The following is a 26,231-nucleotide window of genomic DNA, read 5'->3' as shown; positions in this document are numbered from 1 at the left end:
GACTGATAAGGTGAGGAATGAGGAGTTCCTGCGGCGAATTGGCGAAGAAAGGAATATTTCGAAACGCTGACAAAAAGAAGACAGGATCGTGGGACATCTGTTAAGATATCACGGAATAACTTCCATGGTAGTAGAGGGAACTGTAGAGAATACAAACTGTAGAGGAAGTTAGAGATTGGAATACATCCAAGAAATAATTGAGGACGAAGGCTACAAGGGCTACTCTGATATGAGGCGAAGAACTCGGGGCGGGCCGGATCACAGCTGTCAGAAGACTTACGATTTAAAAAAAAAAGAAAAAGTAAAAGGCCTGAAGTTCGTGCAACAACTCGCGATCTCATAAGTGTGCGACTGTAAATAAGCGACTGCGCAGCAGTCCGAGTAAAGTATCGTCCGACTCTCGATAAAGTAGGCTCCCACTGAAGTATCACAGACTGACGTCAGCAATTGACAGAGCATGCTAGATTACCGATTGTACACGTATTAAAGAGACATTTGGAAGGTAAGCCCCTGTCTGGTACTGGTTGTACTGTAACAACTGACTCGTACAAAACCCAATGTTACGACTAACTACAAATGATAACGTATTGTTAGTATTTTTCCAGCGTGTAAAGAGCGTAAAAGTACCACTTACAATATACACACCTACTTATGTACTTAGTCAGATAACGAATTGTGTGTCATGAAACTGTGGGAACATTTTACTCTGTGAGTATACCAGACCACCTTGGAACGCGACACTGGAAGATCTCTACAGTTCAAATGGGCTCAGAGTACTCACAGAGAGATCGCTTGGCATTAACTTATCCAATCACAAGATCGTAAATTTGTCATTGGATCGCTTGTGAAGCGCTGCAGTCTATCGGCAAAGATTATGAGTGTTTGGAAATTCTGCTTAATTGTTGCTCTTTTGCTAAAATTTTCACCCTTACTCAGCAGCAGTTTAGAGATTAGGAAACGCCCTACAAACATGGTAAAACCATTTTGTGTCTCCAATATGCAAAGCCTCTACTTTCACCTGTGGATGTAGAATGACATTTCGCTCTGCAACGGAGTGTGCGCTGTTACGAAAATTCATTAGGAGAGAAAGGCTTCTGTCCACGAATTAACACAGATCAGCACGGTTTTAAAAAGCACCACACGCGCCAAACTCAGCTTCCTTTTCTCCCACGATAACCCTCGTTCCACCCCTACCCCCCTCCCCCCTACCCCCCCACCAACCCCAACGATGAATGAAAGGCAACCGGTAGCATGTATGTCACTAGGCTTCCGGAAAGCACGTGACAGTGCCACATACATCGGAACATATGAGATAAGGTCCCAGATATTTAAGTGCCTCGAAGTCTTCGTAACTAATAGAACCGAGTACGTTGTCCTGCACAGGGAGTTTTCATCAGAGACAAGGGACAGCTCTTGTTCTCTGTTTGTACGTAAGCAGCCTGAAGATAGAGCTGGAAATAATCTGCAAATGTTTTCTCATGACTCTTTCGTGTACGGTAAAATTTTGTCGTTGTGTCTTAAGGACTATAGGGTATGAGTCGCGGAGTATTTCTATTTGCTATGATCAAAAGCATGTTGTGCTAAGTATGGAAAAATTTGATGTGGTTTTCTGGCACAGTAACGTCGGTTAAATATCTGTTTGCAACGTTGCAAAGCTACATGAAATGGAACGAGTACGTAAAGTCGTATGAACTTTACGCGAATAGTAGACTTCGGTTTGTTGGGAGAGACGTAGGAGAGTGAAGCTCATTTACAAAAGAGGCCGCGTGCAGAACACTCAACCTACTCATTTCTTAAGAACTGCTCAAGTGTTTGGCGTACTCACGAGGTCAAACGGAGACATCGAAGCAGTTCTGAAGCGTGTTAAAAAGGTTCAAATGGCTCTGAGCACTATGGGACTTAACATCTGAGGTCATCAGTCCCCTAGAACATAGAAATACTTAAACCTAACTAACCTAAGGATATCACGCACATCCATGCCCGAGGCAGGACGCGAACACGCGACCGCAGCGGTCGCGCGGTTCCAGACTGAAGCGCCTAGAACCGCTCGGCCACACCGGCTGGCTGAAGCGTGTTACTAGACAGATTCAATACATAGGCGACAATTATTGGAATGGTCCATAAACTCATTTGTGAATCCCGGAAGGAAGTGGTCGTTCTTTTCACGAGACACTATTGAGGACGTTTGCAGAACAGACATCTGGGACACACTTTTCCGGATTTCTTTCCATACAGCACAAGAGAGAAACATTTTATTTCGGTAAATAATTGTCGAAATACTCATATTACGCCTAAATACTAATGAGTATTCCCTATGACTAGTTGAAAATTCATACAGAACTCAAATAGTCTTTCTCCCCTCTCATTCCTTGTCCCAAGCTCATATTCTCCCGTAACTTGTAGTTTTACTCCTTCCTCTACAACTCCAGTCCAGATCCCCATTACTATTAGATTTTCATTCCCCTTGACATACTGTATTACCCTATTAATATCTTCATATACTTTCTCCATCTCTTCATCTTTGTCTTGCGACGTCGGCATGTATACCTGAACTATCGTTATGGGTGTTGGTTTGGTGTCGATTCTGATAAGAACAACCCTGACACTGAACTGTTCACATTAACAGATTCTCTGCTCTACCTTCTTAATTCTAACGTATCCTACTCCTGTTATACTATTTTCTGTTGCTGTTGCTATTACCCTATACTCATCTGACCAAAAATCCATGTCTTCTTTCCACTTCACTTCACTGACCCGTACTACGTCTAGATTCAACCTTGGCCTTTCCTTTTCCAGGCTTTTTAGTTTCCCTACCACGTTCAAGCTTCTGACATTCCACGCCCGACACATAGAACGATATCCTTCCGTTGATTATTCAATCTTTTTCTCATGGTAACCTACCCCTTGGCAGTCCCCTCCAAGAGATCCGAATGGGATAGTGTTACGGAATCTTTTTCCAACGGAGGGATAGTCATGACACTTCTTCAGTTACAGGCCACATGTCCTGTGGCAACACGTTACGTGTATTTAATGCAGTGGTTTCCATTGTCTTCTGCATCCTCATGCCATTGATCATTGCTGACTCTTCCGCCTTTAGGGGCAGTTTCCCACACCTAGGACAAGAGCGTGCACTGAACCTCTCTCCGCTCCTCCACCCTCTTTGACAAGGCAGTTGGCAGAATGACGGTGACTTCGTATGCCGGAATTCTTCGGCCGTCAGTGCTGATTACTAATTAAAATTTAAGCAGCGGCGGGATTCGAACCGGGACCGAAGACGTATTAATTATGAGTCAAATACGCTACCCCCTACACTTAGTGTTGGGTACAAAGCAGGAAATAATAAAGTGGGCAGATCCAGAGTGAAACAAATCACCACGAGGATTACAGGATGTTACTCTCCTTTATGAGCAAGCAGTTCCATGGATCCAATGTGAATCGCAGCGGTTAGTAACTGGTGCCGTTGAAAGCATGGTAGAAGACGGCAGCCAGGCCACGAGCGGTCGTCCGACACGAATGTTGCTCACCAACCGACGGGATGTCGGCCTGCTGCTTATAGTCGATCTTGACATCGGTGAAGTACTTCGGTATCCTCGCTCTGCGCAGGCCTTCCTTGCGCAGCTCGTGGCTTCTGCCGCACGGACCTCGTAACACCTGCCACCTCACTCTCGGGCTAGCGAAGCGAAGATCTTCTAAGGACACAACCCACAGATACCACCTCTTCTTCGTGGATATTGTCCGTGGGACCGCAACAGGGATAATCGATAGCGGAGACTGCCCGATTATCGTGTAGTTCCCACTTATCGGATACCACGGTTTCTAACCAAATAACGACTGCACTCTGTCGGAGGTGGAAGGAACTGTTCAGTATTGGTCCGCCGAGAGCCATTTTGAGTGCTGCCGCAGTACGAAGCGTGCTTTCTGGTGATGCGGTTACCTGAGTGAATTCGGATTTTGGATATTATTCTGTAGAGTTCACTATACGCGCAGACATCGACTAAATGGAAGTGTATGCGGTTTTTTGTTATATATAGTGGGAAAGCTATTATTTTCAACTTCTGAACAATAGTTCGAAATAATGTGTTTATTGTCGTGTGACTAGGGCCTCCCATCGGGTAGACCGTTCGACGGGTGTACGTCCTTCGATTTGACGCCACTTGGGTGACTTGGGGGTCGAATATGTTTCTTAAATGCCACATATTTGTCTTTGTTATATGCTAGTCTTTCCTTTCAAGCACGGATTCCTTTCATCGGATAGTGGGAGGGTTGTAACTATCGGATATCCCATAGTTGGCTTAGCTCATTTTTATTACATACGTGATGTTTCTTTTGTAGATGCCATTGTCGAAAGCAGTCAAGAAACCAAACAATGGGACCCGCAAGCATTGTTAGAAGCAGTAAACGCCGTTAGAGAGGAGAAATATTTGTATTTGAAACCAGCAAAAATCTACCATTTTCCCTAATCAACCATAGAAGGCTATGCAAAGAACAAAACTGAAAACGTTGAACTTTGACTAACAAAAAACCAGGAAAATCTTTTGTGTTAGGAAATGACTTGGAAGGAGGATTGGTACTTTATTGTAAAGTAATGGAAAGTAGGTATTTCGGGTTACGGTCATGTGACGTAAGTCATCTTGCTTTCTGATTAGCGGCGAGAAATGACATCGAAAATCCGTTCGCGCTTTCAGAAGGAGCAGCGGGGAAAAAATGGGTCAGAAATTTTATAAAGCGTCATCCCTGTCTTAGTTTAAGAAGACGAGAGTCCGTTTCTTTGGTTAGAGCTAAAGGTTTATCAAAGAAAAACATTGATTCCTATTTCGACCTCATGGAACCTGAGCTAGAGTAGATCGGTTTCAATTCTGCCGAAGTGATTAACCTAGGTGAAACGGGAATAACCATTGTTCAAAATCGACGAACAAAATTTATTAGTTTCATGGGTAGGAAGATTGTCAACTTAAGAATGAGGAAACCCTGCTGACATTGTTAACTTGCGTGAGTGCAGCTGACATGTTTGTTCCGCCACTGATTGTCTTTCCGAGTGAAAATGGGAAAGCCGGGTGGGATTAGCCGAGCGGTCTCAGGCGTTGCAGTCGTGGACTATGCGGCTGGTCGCGGCGGAGGTTCGAGTCCTCCCTCGGGGATGGGTGGGTGTGTTTGTCCTTAGGATAATTTAGGTTAAGTAGTGTGTAAGCTTAGGGACTGATGACCTTAGCAGGTAAGTCCCATAAGATTTCACACACATTTGAACATTTTTGTAAATGGGAAAGCGGAATTATTGAACGGTTGTCCTCCAGGATCAATTGCAAACTGTCAGCCCTCAGCTCCATATTTATACAGAATGGTTCAAGCATTTCGTAACGTTTACAAAACTATCTACCGACAGCCCAGTTATATTGATATCGGACGGGAATTTCACCCACACGAGAAACATCGACGTGATTGAACTAGCTCGGAAACATGGTGGAGTCCGGAACCGCGCTGCTGCTACTGTCGCAGGTTCGAATCTGCCTCGCGCATGGATCTGTGTAATGTCCTTAGGTTAGTTAAGTAGTTCTAAGTCTATGGGACTGATGACCTCAAATGTTAAGTCCCATTATGCTTAGAGCCATTTGAACCATTTGAAACATGGTGTAATAATCGTGTGTCTACCACCACAGACAACACACTAACTCCAGCCAATAGATGTAGCCATTCAAAACATATTGTAGCCAAGAAATGGAGTACTGGTTGTCTAACCATCCCTTTAGGGCAGTTACAACATATCAAGTAGGGGGACTGATGTGGAAGGCGTATACTAAGGGCGCAAATCTTGAAATTGCGATGAGAGGTTTCGAAAAATAATGCCTAGTCCCCTTTAACAGGAATGTTTTTTTCAGAACTGGACTCTATCAAATTGGGCGACGGGCACGAAAATAATCCTGACAATGATCCTGAACTTCTGGAGCCCAGCCAAACGAAAGAAATTGGTTTGCCTTGCCATGTGCGTCTACCTCAGTCAGCAAAACAAATGCAACAGCACGTCCTACTTGTAAGGCCGCTAGAATCACTAGTTCGACTTTCAAGAAATCGCTTGAAGAGAAGTTGCAACTACAAGGTGCGACAATAAGCCTAGGCGTAAACCAGGTCCATCAAACTCAAATTCAGCCAGACCTCTGTCAGAAAGTTCTTTTTCGAAAAGGTCAGCAGCTTTAGCATCAAGAACGCCTCCAACAAAACGGAAAAAAGGAAACAAAAAGCAGCATTACTCATCTTCCTCCTCATCTGAGGATAACTGTGCTCCTCTCGTCTCCACTAATGACGGAGACAGTGCGGGTAATGAATGCCTTCTAACATTCTGTGTGGTGTCTATTGTTCTAAGTCGTGTCTCCCTACCACTTTCGCGCAACGACGCTCTGAGCGTGTTTTTTAGGGAATTGTCTAGTTTGAACCTGGAACCAGTTGCTGGTAAGGAGACGCCAGACCACACATGACATGTAGAGTTCAGTGAAACTAGCGATGATATAACCAAATACTTAACGATTTCAGCGTCAGCTCCACTGCACTCCCTGTAAATGAATCTTAATACTGACTAAATTTAGTGGAAGGGGTTCAAGGCTGTTAGCTGGTAAAATAACGTCGAAACAGCAGTTAAGTTTACCATTGGAATTTTTATTCTACTCACAAATCATTGTTTATAAATTGCACTATTGATAAAAGCAAATGTTTTAATACAGGATGATAAAAACCAATTGCGTTCAACAAAAATGTGAACGAATATACCCTGAATGGGTTTCCCAGTTCTACAATGGATCGAAGGATGACCTGTGCCATATCACATCTATAATCTAGGCTTAAATGAAGTTTTACAAAAGAGAAAACTATCAAAATGGTCTACAGTGACCCTCAATTATCTTTAATTACTTATCTAACTTGTCGTAAATTACAGTGGCTGATGTGGCTTCTCAATAATTATATAACAGGAAAATCATCGTGTTTCAGATTTTAACTTACGTAGCAAATGTGAATACCATGAGCTTCAATTGACGATCGACACTAGTATTACGTAAAAAGGGGATGTAACAGATGAGACTTCGGCAGTTCTGAGTGAAGCCTTATGTGCTCAAAAATGCGGCGTCGCATGCATTCATTACGTTGTTGGTGTTCGTCAGGGGGCGGCGGCCTTCGCAGCTCCATCCAGCTCACTCTCTCCGAAGCAACTAAACTCTAACTTCTCCTTACTACAATTTACCGATCAGGGTCTCAATGTTAACCTTAAGCTCTGCCTACAAAAATTCTGTCTATTCAATGAGAAACGTTATACTTTTCGTCGTGGGGCAATGTTTTTAAAGTTTGCAACGTAACAGAGACGCGAAGAAGTCTGACGCTAAAACTTGCAGCTGGTGTGGCCCTTTTAGTGTTATCGTAAGATCTATACTGTTGCCCTGGAGGGCTCTAGCTTTTAACATGGGCTGGGGGGTAGTCCTGGTGGTTAACTGGCGACGTGGGTGTCCGTGCCTTACCGTAGGGCCTTCTACCTTAACTCGGTTCTGCTCTTGGCTTCTGTTCTCGTTTCTCCCCTCGGAACTGCGTCTGTCTCACGGTGGGAAGGTATGACATGCATTTAGGCATTCTTGTGTTAGTCTGTGGTATTCCATTTGCTCACTCTTTACTCGTATTACTTTGGTTAATTTAATGTCACGATTTATTCGGAGCTATGTGATATCCTACTGGATTTGCTTATCATGTCAGGGTTTTCATGGAAGGTGTTGGATTTGCCTGACACCTTACAGCCTATATTGCAATCACACTTACAAATTAGAGACAAGTGGCGAACAGTAGATCCACTGCACAATATGTCTTCGTTGGGAGCAAGAATTGTGTCATGGCTTTGCCAACAAGGGATGGAAAACATTTATAAGTGATCACTACAATAAATTAAGCAAGTAATGCACGGTAAACAAATGAATAACGTCTTTATGTTGCGTAAGTAAGGGTTAGTATGTTATCTATTAAAAGTACTTAAAAGATAAAGAATGTTTCTTCTTATATCGAATTGTACTTAATCCTGACTACTATCCGATAATAGGAACCCGAATTTACAAAGACTGAAATGCTCATAAATCAGGTAATGTACAATTTGTGACCAAAATAGTATCAGTAATGAAAACCTTGGTAAGATATATTGTATTGGGATGCTTGTCATAGGCGAAAGTGTTTTATATTTTAACATAGCGTGAAATAAAGTACTTCAAATACAATCATAAAGAAAAGTATCCGATAATCAGGCACTCTCCCCTACTACACCTGAGCCAGTGGCGCGAGACAGAACAGCATATTAACAAAGTGGCGCCACAGCTCACAAGTGTACCAAAAACGAGTGGGCATAAGACATTAATATCATACTGAACAGCCAAAGAAGCTGGTGCCCTGCTTAATATCATTTAAAGCCCCATGGAGCACGCAGAAGTGCTGCAAGACGGCGTGGCATGGACGTGACTAATGGATGAGGTTGTGCTGGAGGGAACTGACAACATGAATCACGCAGGGCTGTCCATAAATCCATAAGAGTACGAGAGGGTGGAGATCTCTTATGAACAGTAAGGCATCCCAGATATGCGAAACATTATCCATGTCTTGGGAGTTTGGTCGCCAGCAGATGTGTTTAAATTCAGAATACTGTTCCTGGCCCTACTCTTGTGGGTGTCGCATTACCCTGCTGGAATTGCCCAGGTCCGTCGGAATGCACAATGGACATGAATGGATGCAGGTGATCAGACAGGATGCTTACGTACGTCACCTGTCCGAGTACTATCTAGACTTATTAGGGGCCCCGTATCACTCCAACTGAACACGCTGCACACATTACAGGACCTCCACCAACTTCAAAAGTCCCCTGCTGACATGCAGAGTCCATGGGTTCATGAGGTTGTCTCCATTCCCTTGCACGTTCATCCGTTCGATACAATTAGAAACGAGACTCGTCCGACCGGGCAACATGTTTCCAGTCATCAATACTCTACGTCAGTGCTGACGGGCCCAGGCGAGGCGTAAAGCTTGGTGTCGTGCTGTCATCGAGGATACATGAGTGGATCTTCGGCTCCGAAAGCCCATATCGATTATGTTTCGTTGAATGGTTCGCACGCTGACGCTCATTGATGGCCCAGCATTGAAATCAGCAGCACTTTGCTGAAGGGCTGCACTTCTGTCACGTTGAGTGATTGTCTTCGGTTGTCGTTGGTCCAGTTTTTGCAGGATCTTCTTCCGGCCCCAGCGATGTCGGAGATTTTATATTTTACCAGATTTCTGATATTAGCGGTACACTCGCGAAATGGTCATACGGGAAAATATCCACTTCATCGCTATCTTGGAGATGCTGTGTCCCATCGCTCATGCGTCGTCTATAACACCACGTCCAAACTCACTTAAATCTTTACACCGTGCCATTGTAGCAGTAGTAACCGATCTAACAACTGCGCCACACACTTTTTTCTTGTACACTCGTTGCTGGCCACAGCGCCATACTCTGCCTGTTTACAAATATATGTGAGTCAATGCGCGTGCCTATACCAGTTTCTTTGGCGCTTCAGTGTAGATTGTAAGAGAAACGTAGTAATAGAGGACAGAACATGCTGCTATATAAATTAATCTAACGTAGATGTGGAATCACACCATCCGATGGCGAGAGATTGAAAGTATTGCTGATGCACGCGCCCTGGCTTGGCGAGTAGTAGGAGATTTGGTGGAGGCTGCCGGAGTAGGAGTGAAATATCTTTCTGAGGCCATCGGCGGTGGCACTCCGTATATCTAAACCCAATTCTATCTTGATAATTACCTGTCTTCTTAATATATTAATTGTTACTATTAAGTATTTGCGTTCGTATGTGGTTTAGGTTTACAAGTATTCAAAGTTGCAAGATTGTTAAACTCCGTTACAGTAAGGAGATATCAAACAAGTTTCTGTATTGTCTGTGCACAGTTTAATATTATAAAAACAGCACCTGACTTAGAAAATAGGTGGCAGGCTATTTACAAATGGCAGCGAATAAAATGTAAAAAAAAATACTGTCCGTGGCCCAGGTTTTATCGTTGCAGCACGACTTTTTCCAGTTACGAGACTTTGCGTCACTGATAAGTGGTTTTGGAAATCCCTTCTAATGGGTTTCCCTTGGTTCTGTTTTGACGGAGTTCACGAGTGAGAAATTGAGTTTTCCAGTTGCTTTTGCAGCTGTCGTCCTCTAATTTCTCGTCACAGTTCTCATCAATGACCGTCTGTCGCGATCACTCAACACTCACTCTTTCATCGGCATTACGGCTTAGCGGATGATTTTTCTCCGCTTACCTTTTTGTGGTATATATCTCCGGTATGGTGCCTCTTGAAACGCCGAACACCACGAGTATCACGGTTATTGAAGTGTCCACTCTACAAGCAACTACAAGTTGTCCGCGCTGGAAATCATCTAGTTCCGACATAATGTCCCTGACTTTCACAATATCTGTATTTATACAGACTGAGTCACTAACTATTGCACGAAGAATAACTCCGGAAGTACTATAGCATATGGGACAACGGGGGCCATATTATGACGTTGGTTTTTTTGTTCCTAGGTGGGGTCGCTTCACAGAGTCCACTTTGTTTTTTTAAGTAGGATGCTATAATTTGGTACTTATTTTCTGATAGCAGCTATCGAGACCAATCCAATGATGTGTAACAGTAAGGTCTTTGACGGTCAACTAAGGTAAAAATGGTGGCATGAACATCCATTTATAGAATGGTGTTCGAAGCGATGACCATTGGTATAAATGCATTGCTGCAATCTTTTTATCATGGATTGAGTAGTATTCCTTATCACTTCAGTGCTTACCGAAGCAAGTGCTCTGACAATTTTCTCTCATATATCACGCAAATAGTAAATATTCACCCAATACGGCGTATCCATCTAACGTGCCATTGACATGTGAACACCATTCGATGGTTTCGCAATAGAGCACTAATAGGAACGGTAAGATTAATATCGTCGAATCAAGCGAATGTGGCTGATGTATTCCTTCGAAGAACAAGTCGATGTGCTTCTCATTTTCGTAGAATGCCAACGAAACTCAGTGAGAGCTAGAGACTTATAATCTCGACGTTGACACCGTACGTGTCCTATATTTAAATAGATTTATTATAAATTGAGAACAACTGGACCTTTAACGCATCAGAAACGAATTGAGCAAAAGAAAGTTACTAATGAGGAAACGGAAATTAGTACTGCTGCCACTGTGGTTCGAGAGCCAGAGTAGCGTTGTTGGTGTTCTTCATCGCCATAAATATCTTCCATATCATATCAGTCTCATTGGATTCTGCCGATGGGCTCAACTTCAGATTCAGAGGGATGACACATTTATTAATTTGATTTTATTTACTGACGAGGCTGCATTCAAGAACAATGGAAATGCTAATATGAATAACTTGCATTATTGGGAAACTGAAAATCCATGTTGGCTACGGATATTTGCACACCAAACCCCGGGGTCACTGTATGTATGGTGTGGGATTCTGGACGACCGAATTATAGGCCCCTATTTAAGCGAAGGAAACCTTAGTGGTAGGCAGTACACCACATTCCCGCAAGAAACATTGAGTCTCTAATTGGAAGAACAAGGAACAGAATGTGGTATCAACACGATGGGTATCCGGCACATTTTTTGCAGATGGCGAGATATGATGCGCAGTGACAATTTCCAAGTCATTGGCGTGGGGGCGGCGGAGATATGTCGTGGCCGGCTCGTTCGCCAGACATGACGCCTCTGGATTTTTTCTTGGGGAGATTCGTAAAAGACATTGTTCATAAAGACATTCTATCTACACGTGAAGTTAAGCGAGAGATAATTGTCAAAGCATATGCTTCGATAAAAGTGCCGATGTGGTAAGGAATACCACTCAATCCATGATAAGATTGCAGCACTGCATTGATACCAACAGTCATCACTTCTAACACGTTCTGTAAATGGACGCTCATGCCACCTTTGTGACCTTCGTTTACCTTTAAAGACCTTATTGTTACACAACATTGGATTCGTCTCGATAGCCGCTATTAGAAAATAAGTACCAAACTATAGCATCCAATGAAAAAAAAACAAAAAAGTTTACCTTCATATCTCTGAAGCGACCCCACCTAGCAACAAACAACCCAAAATCATATTATGGCCCCCGTTGTCCCATGCAACTTTTGTCCCACAAACGTTTCAGCTGCTATCGTACTTTCGGAGTTATTCTTGGTGGTAATAGTTAGTGACTGACGCTGTGTACTGTATTATGTTATAGTGCAATGTCCTTAAGAGACCTGTAACAAAAATGTGTCCGTCTCTGGGCGGGAATAACCACCTGCGAGCGTAGAGGATGAGGATGATATGACATACGGTGACTAGGCTTGTGGAGGAGGCGTGCACGTATAGCCGAAGTGGATACGGCGAGCGCTCTCGGTAACCTGGAAATCCAGGCTGGAGTCCCCGTTCGGCACAAATTTTCGTGTGCCGCTAATAAATTGTACAGCTGACGTCAAAATGTATTTCCAATGTGTGAATCCATATGGTAATATAGTACATACAACACTGTTCTGACTAAAACTAATTCGCGCTATGTATTGAGGACATTAAGGTAGCGTTAGCGGTCAAATACTACAGCGCAACCTATAGTCTTGGCCAGCATTTGCATTTATGTTTAAGGATGCATTTTTCGTGGCGTTTCTGTACTGTCGTACATCCATAACTGTACACTTGGTTCACCACATGAAGTGGTTCCAGTGGTGTTAACTTCCTTCCAACAGTACTTTACAGTTCGCTGTTTCTTTATTTGGAATTCTGGGTGAGGTGGCGCAGTGATTAACGAACTGGACCAGCGTTACTGAGAACTGTGGTTAAAACCGTAGTCCTGCCATTATGATTTATGTTTCTGTACTTTTGCGTTAAACGATTGAGGTGGATACGAGGGCGGTTCCTTTGAAATGTCACTAAACATTTCCTTCTACGTTGTTGAACTGTTCAAATCAATGATTCATCTCTAATGACCTCGTCATCACCCACCATTACTCTATAGTTCTCAACACTTCCACAGCGACTTGTGCCATTTGCGGCTAGAGTTAGAGGTGAGATGTTAATGCTTCCGTGTGGTAGGTTAAGAGTCTACCGGCGAAAGTACAGATCGTTTGGGAAGTGAGCATTTGGAGGCAGAGGCAAGAAAGAACATTCCAGAAACCGTCGCTAACGAACGGCTACAGCCGATAACGTTCTTGATTGTAATACGGCAAGCTTTTTCTACTCATATCGTCTTATTTTCTTAAGGTAACTCCGTAGGAAACTGAAATCGCTCTCCAGTTATCAATGGCCCACAAGATGGAACTACGTTAAGCCTAAATAGAGTGACGATTGTGTAATGGATGGAAGCTGTTTGTAAGATCGCCAAACCTTTGGTGGAAAATAACTAAACAAAACCTATGAAAGACAAGTGAATTAAAACCACATATTTGTAGTATTTTATTGCAGTATTCCAAATTTAAGACGGCCTCTTCTCTGTGCCTTGAATCCTGCTGAAGAAATTTACAGAATGTTACTTTTTGTCGGCGATTGCAAACAGCTGTTACGCGTTTAAGGAAATGCCTGAATGGCAGCTGTCTATATTTATTTTGTTATTTCAGTTGGTTCCTGTTATTAACTGTCTTGACGTTGTAAGAATAATTAGACAAACGTCACGTCAAAATGAGACTGGGAAACTTGTTAATACTGCCGTGTATCTTATATGAAAGTAGAAAAGAGGTATCCACCAGGAAATCAGTAGCCAAGGACAGTAGTGGTACTATGTGAAACAAAGGCATGGCTACAACTCATAAATACGCTTTTACATCTAGTATACATTTTGCACGTCGTCGTCCGACACTAATTAAAACCAATTCACAACGATATTAAACCAAAATAAAGGCTTTGAAACATGGTTTGGTAAAGGAACAGATAGGGAGGAACAGAGCAAAAGTTTTAGAGTGCCTTGGGTAATTCCGCGAGTGTGTTAAAGTACGTATCATCCTAACCACAGAGCTCAATGGTGACAATCGTGTGAAGAACCAATGTTCCGGTCATTTCTGAGAGCCTTCCCTGTTTAATCAATCATTCTTCTGACTAGTTTCAACCTGTCTTCAATATTTTTCTATCTTGTTCGAATCCTTGTAAATCCACGTATCTACTACGATGACAACGGTAATGCATCATCCTCTGCCATCTGATTCGTTCTACATTTCACAAGGAAACAGAGTTGGTTTACATTCAAAAGTATTTCTTTTTCGGGACTTAATTTTGATGCGTTCTACGCGTATGACAACTTCACCCGAAAAATCGATACTGAAAATTGATCATGAATTACGCTATGCATCGTTGTTATAATCGCGTGATTACTCAGTTCCCGTTGGGTTCCCAGAAGCACAATGTAATCCTGAAACCTGAAATTTTTTTTAGCTTGGCGATAAAAGTGAAAATCACAAAGCTGACACACATGCATACAGTTTGGCGGTATTACTTTGGTGTGCACGTCGCGAGATGCTCGTCATATTTAAACACGCTATATTTGCCGTCCAATCCTTCAATCCAAAGTGAGTCAAAACGTATCAGCAACCAATGGTTATAAATCGTTCTCGAGATATGTTTTGTAATCTGAATTTGTCATTTTCCTGCATTTGAAGCAAGTGAGGTAAAATTTTATAACGATTCGGTTAAACGATTTGCCTCTTCTCCAGGTCCAGTAGTTAGTTGGAACTGTTGTCAAACGACGAACCTCAAAACTCTAATTCTTTACGAATCTAAGTCGTTTGATGAGTTTATTTGCCTACTTTTTACTGATTTACTTACATTACTAATTCTCCTGTACCTACCAATTTTGATACAGAAAAAACATCAATGAGTAACAGAAACCTGCGAAATGCATCTCAGAACCGAACACAGGTTCTTTCTTCTTAACCCAGATGCCTTAGTCTCTGCACCAGCGGCGCTTTCGTTAAGCAGCGTTTACCTTGTGGGCACAAAAGCGGAAGTCGTAAAATTTCTAGGAAACATTCTCAGAATTCAGTTATCATCGACATCGCCAATTTTGAGTCTACTGCGCGCAATGCACTTTAGCAGTGGTTTTCTCGAATACAATGGGTATTGAGATAAAATATCTTAGTCTTTCATTTCAGGTTGTACATACACGAACTGCAAAATATGAGCCGAATCGGTTGGCACTGTCTTAGGCCTACTTCTTGTACGTATCCTCCATTATCACTTTCGTCTCCCCTGCTTTTAATTACTTTACTGCTTCTTGCAGTTAAAACCCAACTACTCGTAGGTTCTGTAGCAGGTGTCAACTACCCTCATCCATCTTGTACTAAGGTTCTCCTTCTGCATAATATCTCTGTGTGTACGGTAAGGTAATTTTAGAGCCAGTGTCTGTGGAAGACGGCAATTGGTTATTAAAATAAGATTAAAACTGTCCACATTCCAAATTATCTTCTACTTTGTAAACGGTATGGTTATATAAGTTAATATCCTTGGTGGTACGGTAGCGTTAGCATCATCATCGAAGTAACAGGTTCTTTGAGAAAAGTGAAACCTCACTGCTGCGTGACTGTAAACGAGCATCCACTGCCTTATGCCCTGCTGTTGTGACCGTGCCTGAACTATCCAATTCGTCTCCTACCGCAGGGGATCATTCCACCATTTGTTCACACTCGGAGTGGAATTCAGGTGTGATAGTAGATTAAGAAGGCAAGGGAGCAGCACATCTCTACTTAAATACTCAATTAAACAGACCCAGAAATATGTGAATACTGGAGCTCTTCGAGTGAAATAAATAAACACTGGAATGGGAGGTAGAAGTACGTGTATATGAAGTGGTTATTAGTAAACAGGGAGACGACGTTCGGTTAGTGGGCATCAAACTGCGGTATTCGTGCAGCCCGGGGTCCTCAGACGAGTCTTACGATAATTACATGTAGCAGTTAACGGCCGAATCCAGACTCGTTAACTAACGCTAAGATCTTAAAGAGAGTAGTTTTCTTGTTCAGTATCACACAGAAATACTTAAAAGAGACAGTGATATTTTAAGATATGCTTAATTTTAACTGACATTGGTGGATTTGGCCATGATCTAAGTAAAGTTTTCCTCTTACGTCAGGGACAGATGAGTAAAGAGCGCGACCATTGCGGTGTCAGATTGTGTGTGAGAGAGAATTGTATCATTTGTTTTCCAATACTGACAACTCTATTACTCATCAGCTGCTTTGGTACAAATTTTGACTCAGAAGAAACATGGATTCGTGAACACAAGTTACAGAGACGATCATCGTGAAATGCGGAATACGTTTGTACCAAGTAATATGAAAATAAATTAAAGCTGTTGTAATACAATGCAGTAAGTAGAAGGAAAATAACATTCGAAGCATTTAGTAAACATTTGTGAACCTGTCTCATTGTATAACGCAGTTACAAATAAGTACAATTTCTCCGCTCACAGACAACAAAACATTTTGTCAAGGAAATTGCAGTGTTGCAGCTTTGATGGTAGCAATAATCTGAAACAAAGAATAGTCGATACGAAGTGTTTCGAATGGTGTTGACTGTTAACGAACAGTACTTGGAAGCCGGTGGCAAATATATCGGGCCATTACCGTACCTAGTCTATTAGGGGTTCATAACATACCTTTTTGTGATGTGATCGGTTCATATGCAGCCCGAAGTTCCAACACCCGTGTCTCTATGGGTCTTGAGCGAAACTGGATGACGACCATTGATTTTAATACACTGATCAGCCAAAGGATTATGACAACCTGCTTATTGGCTCCTTTGTCCTTCTTTGGAACGAAATGCATCACTGATTCTGCGTATCAGCAATTCGACTGTGTTGGTACGTTTGTGTAGGTATCTGGCATTAGATGTCTACGCACGTCATGTAATTTGCGTAAATATGGGGACGCTGATTTGCGTACGCAATGATGGCGTCCACTAGCGACCCAGACGGGACTCTGTAGGGTTTACATCAGGCGAATTTTGTCGCCTAGACATCAACGTGGGTTCACAACAATGCTGCTCAGACCACTGCAGTACGGTTCCGGCTCCCAGATTCGCATAATTATACAGCTGGAAGATGAATCGGCGTGAGGGAAGACACCAAACATGAAAGGATGCAGGTGGTTCTCGAAATGTTATGGCAAATTTTGGCTCTCACGTAAGTCTCAAGGGATGATTCCCACCCTTGGTGCATTAGTGCACTGTTCCACACCCGCGCATTAGTTATAGTTTTTGAATTAATATTCAGGAGTACAGTTTATGCTAGGGATCAAAAATTAGGCGATTATTATAGCAATATCAGTTTTTCACGCTACAGTTCAATGACTATTTATTGGGGTGGTCCTTTTCTTTCACACAATGTGATTAGCACTGATGAGATGGTTGACAGTTTTACTTTATTATTAAAGTGACTCCGAGCCCCCAATAGCAGTTACGTTGGCTGCTATAAACGAAAATTACTTAGTCACTTCGAACAGAACCACAAGTCCTACTGTCCTCTTTGTTCTAACAGTTTTGGGGCGAAATCACAGTTCGCCACATGTTCACTTACGACGATTTATACCTCGTAAATCGTACTCACACAAATAATCGTAGCACTTCCAGTTCACCAAATACATGCTTGCACACTTGCACTATTAAAAATAGTCTTTGTCGAAATAGATCGGCGCGAAAAATTCTGACTCCAACGACCACATGGGCCATCCACATGTGAGGTTCGCTTCGCTCGCCACCCCACCCCCCCTCCCCCCCCTCCAAAACGACTGACGAATGACTGACCAACGACTGACCCCTAGACAAGATGGCCGCTCGCTTATATAGGCTCGGATGTGCACCCCCTTGGTTATACAAGTACCAATCTCGCCTGTCAAGCCAGAATGAGATTTTCACTCTGCAGCGGAGTGTGCGCTGATATGAAACTTCCTGGCAGATTAAAACTGTGTGCCCGACCGAGACTCTAACTCGGGACCTTTGCCTTTCGCGAGCAAGTGCTCTACCATCTGAGCTACCGAAGCACGACACCCCCCAGGCTGTGGCTAAGCCATGTCTCCGTGGTATCCTTTCTTTCAGGAGTGCTAGTTCTGCAAGGTTCGCAGGAGAGCTTCTGTAAAGTTTGGAAGGTCGGAGACGAGATACTGGCAGAAGTAAAGCTGTGAGGACCGGGCGTGAGTCGTGCTTCGGTAGCTCAGATGGTAGAGCACTTGCCCGTGATAAGCAAAGGTCCCGAGTTCGAGTCTCGGTCGGGCACATAGTTGTAATCTGCCAGGAAGTTTCACCAGTTTAGGTTACAAATTTTGATACATACATCCCTCGACAGAGATAAGTACACCATCGAAACCGCACTAAAAAGTACATCTTATTTACCATGTTACATTAACTTCTAGGATAATCCTATCGCCCGTAAATCAAATTTTAGTTTTTGCAAAGTTTCGCCACTTAGCGCAAATTTGTTTGTTTACATCTGTACTTCCAAGTTTTAACTGCATATAGCACCGTCTTTAGACGTAATCTATAGCGATCTACACATTTTGCTGCTCAAAATCTTCATATCTATATTAATTAATGATGGGCGATATAAGTTAATAATAATATGCAAACAATGAAAACTATTGCAAGTGTATAGTATAACTTAAATAATTTAAAATACGTGTGATGCGCAGGCCGTGGCGGGCGAGCGGTTCTAAGCGCTACAGTCTGGAACCGCGCCACTGCTACGGTCGCAGGTTCGAATCCTGCTTCGGGCATGGGTGTGTGTGATGTCCATAGGTTAGTTAGCTTGAAGTAGTTCCAAGTTCTAGAGGACTGATGACGTCCGAAGTTAAGTCCAATAGTGCTCAGAGCCATTTGAACCATTTTTGAACGGGTGATGCCACCAAAAATATTATATAGTGCCTTTTTTACGTCACGAATTTTCTATTGAATTTTATGTACAATTTTCCGTCAAGCTTTGTTTATTGCTCTTTACGGGCTTAATTATTTATGGGTTTTACCATATGACTGCGGTACTCGATCCGTTATGACGAAACGTTATTAATGAGTGCTCGCTTATCCTTATAAGTTGTTATTTACTATTTTTATTAATCTTTCAGTATTCGTGATATTAAACGGTTTTGAGATTACTGTAACTTTTGTGTCTCGTGACTTGAAATTATGATCGAACTTTCAGAATGTGCATATTGCTGACCAAAATCCACTGCCGCATCGCTCTTCACCGTAAGTTACATAGTTTTCACGTAATGCGCTTAAACAATGCCCCAAAGAGTGGCACAGGTGGGCGCCCGGTGGCAGAGACCAACCCACCGACCGTTGCAAAGCTAGCACGGGCGCTCCACGCGCTTCCGCGAATCGAGCAGCTTATAGCGCGCTCGCTCTCCACAAAACAATCCTTGCATACTAGAAATATTCATCTAGTAACGGGGGTTGGTACCGTCACACAGCGTGTCTGAATACTACCGTAGGTCTCATGCAAGGGCAGGAGAATGTCCCACCGCATAACAGAAAAGGGAGGTAATGACAGTGGCACCTAAAGTGCCCTGCGCAACACACCGTTGGGTGGCTTACGGAGTATAAATGTAGATGCAGAACACTGCTCCCATCAGCCAGCGTCCGCGGCGCGACGCAAGTTTCGAGCCGCTGTTCACTTCAATGACGGCGTTTGTGACGACGACGAGCCACCTAGCGTAGCAAAAGTGTGATTCAATCGTAGAGTAGAAACGTTCTAATTGATTAGCAGTCAAATCACGATTGTCTCGCGTCCACTGTAACCGTAATTGAAAATGTCGTTGGATCAAAATGGGATCACGTAGGGGAGACTTGCTACGAAGCTCCATGATCAACAATGTACGATGAACAGTATGAACCGAAACACTTTTGTGTGCACCAGCATTGTCTTTCGGCAGAGATGCCACAGATCACCATCTACATTCGTTGACGTGCTACCATTTAGCGCCTAGTGGTAGTTTCACTATCCTACCTCTTACTGTGGATGCTGACGACCATAGCACGTGAACAACTGACTAGGTCCGCCGTTTTCGAGATACCCGTTCACAGGCTCTGCGCAGTAATAATCTGCCTCCATGAACTGTGGATGAAGCCCTACCAACAGGCATTACATGCATTGTTAAAAAATTATAGTGCATTGAGGATGGCTAGTTTCTAGCTGAAATCTAGGTCTGCCAATAAAATTTAACAGTTAAATGTGTTCCCCGGCCGTGACTCGAACCCGGGATCTCTTGCTTATATGGCAGACGCTCTATCCATCTGAGCCACCGAGGACACAGAGGAACAATGCGACTGCAGGGTCTTATCTCTGGAAAGCCTCCCATGAGACCCACATCCGCAACTTATTGTCCCACACTATATTCATAGTGCCTCTGCCCATTATGCTCATTACTCGCGGCTTTGCTGCCGATTTCCGTAAGAGCTCGGTCACTGTTTCTGTATTCGCACAGAAGAATATGGTCAAATGGTCGCTGAGCCTTAATTACATATATGTGAAGATGTTATCTTATCTTTCGGACATGCTCGAAAGAACAGATACCATCTTCATATATAAAGTACAATTACAGTATCCTGATGACAACAGCTACTATTCCTGTCAGCTGTAACACGCAAGGAAAATATGGCACGTGTTCAGAGGAACTGAGATTCGTCAACGTCTTCCATCGTGGCAACGATGCATTTCCGGATGTATGTTCATATTACCTTTTTCTTCCATTTCCTGTCAGGAAAGCGTCCCTGAAAATTGTCACTTTTGTTAATGTTCACTATATATAGAGTTTTATACTACCAGTTGCACAGCACTACAGCACTTAACAGTATGACTACTCTAGATCTCTCTAAGAGGGGCATTCAATAAGCAACGGAGCTTATTTTCCAAGCTTTTCAGAAAGCAGTTTTGTTTTATTTAGGATCCCAATATAGCTTAGTATTCCCCACACGTTGGCTATAAAACCGTATTCATCAACATGATGTCCGTTCAATCCGACTGCCTTATTCTGCCTTACTGCAGGAGCTTCCATATCTACGTTTTGCCACTCCACTGGTCGAAGTAAGAGTCGACTGCTTGCTCCAACAATAACCTCCACATCATCACGTACTGCTTACTGTGGAGTGCATCCTTGCTTGGGCCGAACAGATGGAACCCAGAAGGAGTGAGATCTGGGTACAGACCGTAAGTATCCCGTCTGCAGAGCCAGTCTGTCAGCACTACCAACAGAGACGACCTGTTATGCGCCGAGGTATTTGATTCGGATCCGTCGATCACCTCGATTGAGAGTACGATACGATATTGCTTTACCTGTGTTATTCCGACATGCGCTGCCGGTGTAGCCACTGTAACCATTGTGAAGCACATGAAACGTATTCACCGATGCCAATATGGATAAGCATCAGCTGCATAAGAGAATGATGGTAATGAAAATCTGAGCCGGACCGGGACTCGTACTCGGACTTACCGCTTATCGCTAGCGGTCGCCTCACCATTTTGCTAGCCATGTACGACTGAAAATCAGACCCAAACTTCGATAAGCCGTCAACCACCTGTCTACTGCCTGAAATCTTACTTTCATTATGGATATTCCCGAACGGGGAAAATATTTTACTTAAAAGTCGTTGACAAATGTTGGGGGATAAATACGATGGAGCGGTGCCTGTGTTATTCCGAATTACGGTGCAAACGAAGGTAGGGGCATTGCGGCGACTTCAGTCGTTATGAAATACACGAAACGTATTCGTAGTTGTGAATATGGACAACCATCAGCCGTGTAACTGAATGCACGCAAGAGATCGGATAGGTTAGCACGACGACGTTCCGATGATAACAGCTACGCATTGTCCAACGACTCACTGTGCTTTTGTTCACCACCAGGTCTCCATAGACACTCTGCAAGCTCCTACGAATATCTAACACGATCTGGCTTTTCACGAAAAAAAAAGAAAAAAAAAGGTAGCTCTCTGCTGGGAACGCACCTGCGTTTCGGACGCCATCTTGAAGGCTACATACAGCGCCTCCACCTGTCGGAACTATATGAAACTATAGTAAATGAAGGAAATGTCTACCAAAATAATGTACGTAGGTGGTCAGAAGCAGTTGTGTCTGCATCCGAACTGCGCATCAGATACCTTGCGCTTCATCTCTCCACTTTATTTGTAACATTTTTCGATAGTATGCCATTCCAAATGTTTCCATTTACTTATTCTCCACATTACCGTTAACTCACAGTTCATGTCAAAACCATGATATGCTGTGCTCTGCATGCCAGCAGGCCGCAGATAGGTGTAACCGCGACGTTAGAACGTGCAGACACTCTCAATCGATGCATGAAATGTATTCGCAGTTGCGAATAGGGACAACCATTATCTGTACTAGGTGTAATCCGAAAGTTGTAATAATGGGTTTGTAATTGTACAATGGTGGAAATTACATGCTACTGTGATGCATCTCCTTCAAAATAGTCTCATTCTGACTGAACACACCGACTCAAACTGTGTTTCCACTTTTGGAAAAACAAAAATGGAAAATTTTTTTCTGAGTTGTGTTAAGGGCAGTCTCCGTATTTGCCTGGATATCTTCAGTCGAGTCCAAAGGCTTCCCTTTCAGTGAAAATTTCAGTTTAGGAAACAGGTAGAAGTTCCCAGGGGCCAAATCAGGGGAATACGGCGGTTGTGGAAGCAGAGGAATTTGATAAAAAATTCAACTATGGAGAAGGCACGAAGAGTCCGAGTATTGTCATGGTGTAACACCCTACTCCGGTCTTTCCACAATGCAAGCCTCTTCTTCCTCATCTTTTCGGGCAAACGCTCAAGGACACATTGTAGTATTCCTGATTATTGTCTGTCCCCTAGGGGTAAATTCATGATGCACACTACCGGTAGAATCGAAAAAAATCACCAACACTGTCTTCACCTTCGACCAACTTTGCCGTGCTTTTTCTGGTCGTAGTGGACCTGGAGTCTTCCGCTGCGATGACAGCATTTCGGTTTCAGGATCATATCCATATACCCACGATTCGTCACCTGTAATTGCCCTTTTTAACAAATCTGAATCATTTTTAGTACAATTAATCATTTCGTAACACACTTCAAGTCAGTATTGTCTCTGGTCACCTGACAACACTTTTGAAATGAGTTTTGCGGACACTCGACACCTGTTCAGATTTTCATTTAAAACTGACTGAATTTGCGTAGAAACTTAAATTCATCAGCCATCTCCCTAATAGTAGGTCTACGATCAGAGCGCACTAAGTCGCGAACTTCGACAACATTTTGATTCGTTTTTGAGGTGGAAGGACGGCCGGGCCGTGGTTCACCTTCAACTGATTCGTGGCCATATTTAAAATCTGTTGAACCAGCCAAAGCATTTGACTGGCTCCTACAATTATCTCCAAAAGCCGTTTTTAATTGTTCGTAAGTCTCAGAAGCTGATTTCCCAGTTTTAAAACAAAACTTCACACAAACTCATTGCACCGTATTTACGTCCATTTTCACGCTGACAGAATCCGACAGCAAGCCCTAACAAGCACGCCCTCAACCAGTTTCTACAACGAACTGAATAAAGGGAACGCAGTTTCCTGTCAGAGGGCATTCAAGGACAAAACAATGACTCACTCCCAACCTACCGTGTACTTGCTCACCAAACCAGTAAGCAGCAACGGATCCATTCTTAAAACTTTCTAATCACACCTCGTATAATGGAATGACAGTGAAAATTTGTGCCAGACAGCATCTCGAACATAGATCTCCCGCTTATTGTGCGCGGTCATCTTACGATTTGGCTACCAGAATACAACTCATGGTCATATCCAAACTTCCAAATGTCGTGAACCACATGTCTACAACCTGCTCCCGTACATCCATTACCTATATTCTCATACAGGAAGAAATCTCACTTGACAGTCACTTGCCTGGTGACTCGATCTTGAGTAGCCTGAGACCAGTATGTAGAAAGGAAGACATGCTACAAATCCCCTTCACTCTGACAGTCGCATTCTTACAGATGGTTCATTTTCTGAATAACCACACATAAATTCTAAACTGTGCTCTAATGACAAACTAGGAGGTAAACAATGAAAAAAATTGATGAAGCCATCTTGTGGATGTATGTCAATACCAGAATTCTTGAATGTTTTAAATTTACGCATTGTGATGAAGAGCAAAATCATCCTAACGGCGAATTGCAAATCGATCATTTTTACGTCGTGTCGGCGGTTCCATTTCAAAGCTATTTTTAACCTGCCGATTCCTTCCAAAGTCTCCGAAATTCTGTGTGTTATTACTTTGTGGTAGACAACGGCCATGCCGCGGTGGCTACACCGTTTCCAGTGAGATCACCGATGTTAACCGCTGTCGGGTGTGGTCGGCACTTGGATGGGTGACCATCCACGCCGCCATGCGCTGTTGCCATTTTTCGGGGTGCACTCAGCCTCGTGATGCCACCTGAGCAGCTACTCGACCGAATACTAGCGGCTTCGAACAAGAATACCATCATAACGGCCGTGAGGGCGGTGTGCTGACCCCACGCCCCCCCTGCCCGCATCCACCACTGAGGATGACACGGCGGCCTGATGGCCCCGGTAGGCCACTCGTGGCCAGAAGACGGAGTGCTTTATTATTACTTTGTGGTTCTTAAAGAGGGGCAGCAGCCTGTATGATTGACTGATCTGGCCTTGTAACACTAATCAAAATGGTCTTGCTGTGCTGGTACTGCGAACGGCTGAAAGCAAGGGGAAACTACGGCCGTAATTTTTCCCGAGGGCATGCAGCTTTACTGTATGGATTAATCATGATCGCGTCCTCTTGGGCAAAATAATCCGGAGGTGAAATAGTCCACCATTCGGATCTACGGGCGGGTACAACTCAGGAGGACATTGTTATCAGGAAGAAGAAAACTGGCGTTCTACTGATAGGCGCGTGGAATGTCAGATACCTTAATCGGGCAGGTAGGTTAGAAAATTTAAAAAGGGAAATGGATAGGTTAAAGTTAGATATAGTGAGAATTAGTGCAGTTCGGTGGCAGGAGGAACAAGAATTTTGGTCAGGTGAATACAGGGTCATAAATACAGGATCAAATAGGGGTAATGCTGGAGTAGGTTTAATAATGATTAAACAATAGGAATGCGGGTAAGCTACTACAAACAGCATAGTGAACGCATTATTGTGGCCGAGATAGATACGATGCCCACGCCTACCAAGGTAGTACAAGTTTATATGCCAACTAGCTCCGCAGATGACGAAGAGATTGATGAAATAAAAGAAATTATTCAGATCGTGAAGGGAGACGAAAATTTAATAGTCATGGGTGACTGGAACTCGACAGTAGGAAAAGGAAGAGAGGGAAACGTATTGGGTGAATATGGAATGGGAGTAAGGAATGAAAGAGGAAGCCGCCTTGTAGAAATTTGCACAGAACATAGATTAATCATAGCTAACACTTCGTTCAAGAATCATGAAGGAAGGTCGTATACATGGAATAAGCCTGAAGGTACTAGAAGGTATCACATTATATAACGGTAAGACAGAGATTCAGGAACCAGGTTTTAAATTGTAAGACATTTCCAGGGGCAGATGTGGACTCTGACCACAATCTATTTGTTATGAACTGTAGATTAAAACTGAAGAATCTGCAGAAAGGTGGTATATTGAGGAGATGGGACCTGGATAAACTGAAAGAACCAGAGGTTGTATAGAGTTTCAGGGGGAGCATTAGGGAACAATTGACAAAAGTGGAGGAAAGAAGTACAGTAGAAGAAGAATGGGTAGCTTTGAGAGACGAAATAGTGAAAGAAGCAGAGGATCAAGTAGGTAAAAAGACGACTAATAGAAATCCTTGGGTAACAGAAGAGATATAGAATTTAATTGATGAAAGGAGAAAATACAAAAACGCAGAAAATGGAGCAGGCAAAAAAAGAATACAAACGTCTCAAAAATGAGATCGACAGGATGTGCAAAATAGCTAAGCAGGGATGGTTAGAGGACAAATATAAGGATGTAGAGGCACAGATCACTAGGGTATGATAGATATTGCCTACAGGAAAATTGGAGAGACCTTTGGAGAAAAGAGAAACACTTGCATGAATATCAAGAGCTCAGATAGAAATCCAGTAATAAGCAAAGAAGGGAAAGTAGAAAGGTGGAGGGGGTATACAGGGTGATACAAAAAGGTACGGCCAAACTTTCAGGAAACATTC

General features: G+C 43.1%; 1 protein-coding gene and 1 non-coding gene across 2 annotated transcripts in view; one reads left to right on the top strand and one right to left on the bottom strand.

Moving 5' to 3' along the window:
• LOC124796438 (zwei Ig domain protein zig-8-like) overlaps positions 1-26,231 on the top strand; it is a 118,136-nt gene that overhangs the window by 22,260 nt on the left and 69,645 nt on the right. The gene's annotated exons all lie outside the window — the stretch shown is intronic.
• Trnai-uau lies at positions 20,246-20,319 on the bottom strand. The gene has a single exon. It is a non-coding gene; the product is annotated as a tRNA-Ile (tRNA).

Source organism: Schistocerca piceifrons, chromosome 1 (genome assembly GCF_021461385.2).
Source record: "Schistocerca piceifrons isolate TAMUIC-IGC-003096 chromosome 1, iqSchPice1.1, whole genome shotgun sequence".
NCBI lineage: Eukaryota > Metazoa > Arthropoda > Insecta > Orthoptera > Acrididae > Schistocerca > Schistocerca piceifrons.
This window is presented reverse-complemented; position numbering and strand designations above follow the sequence as displayed.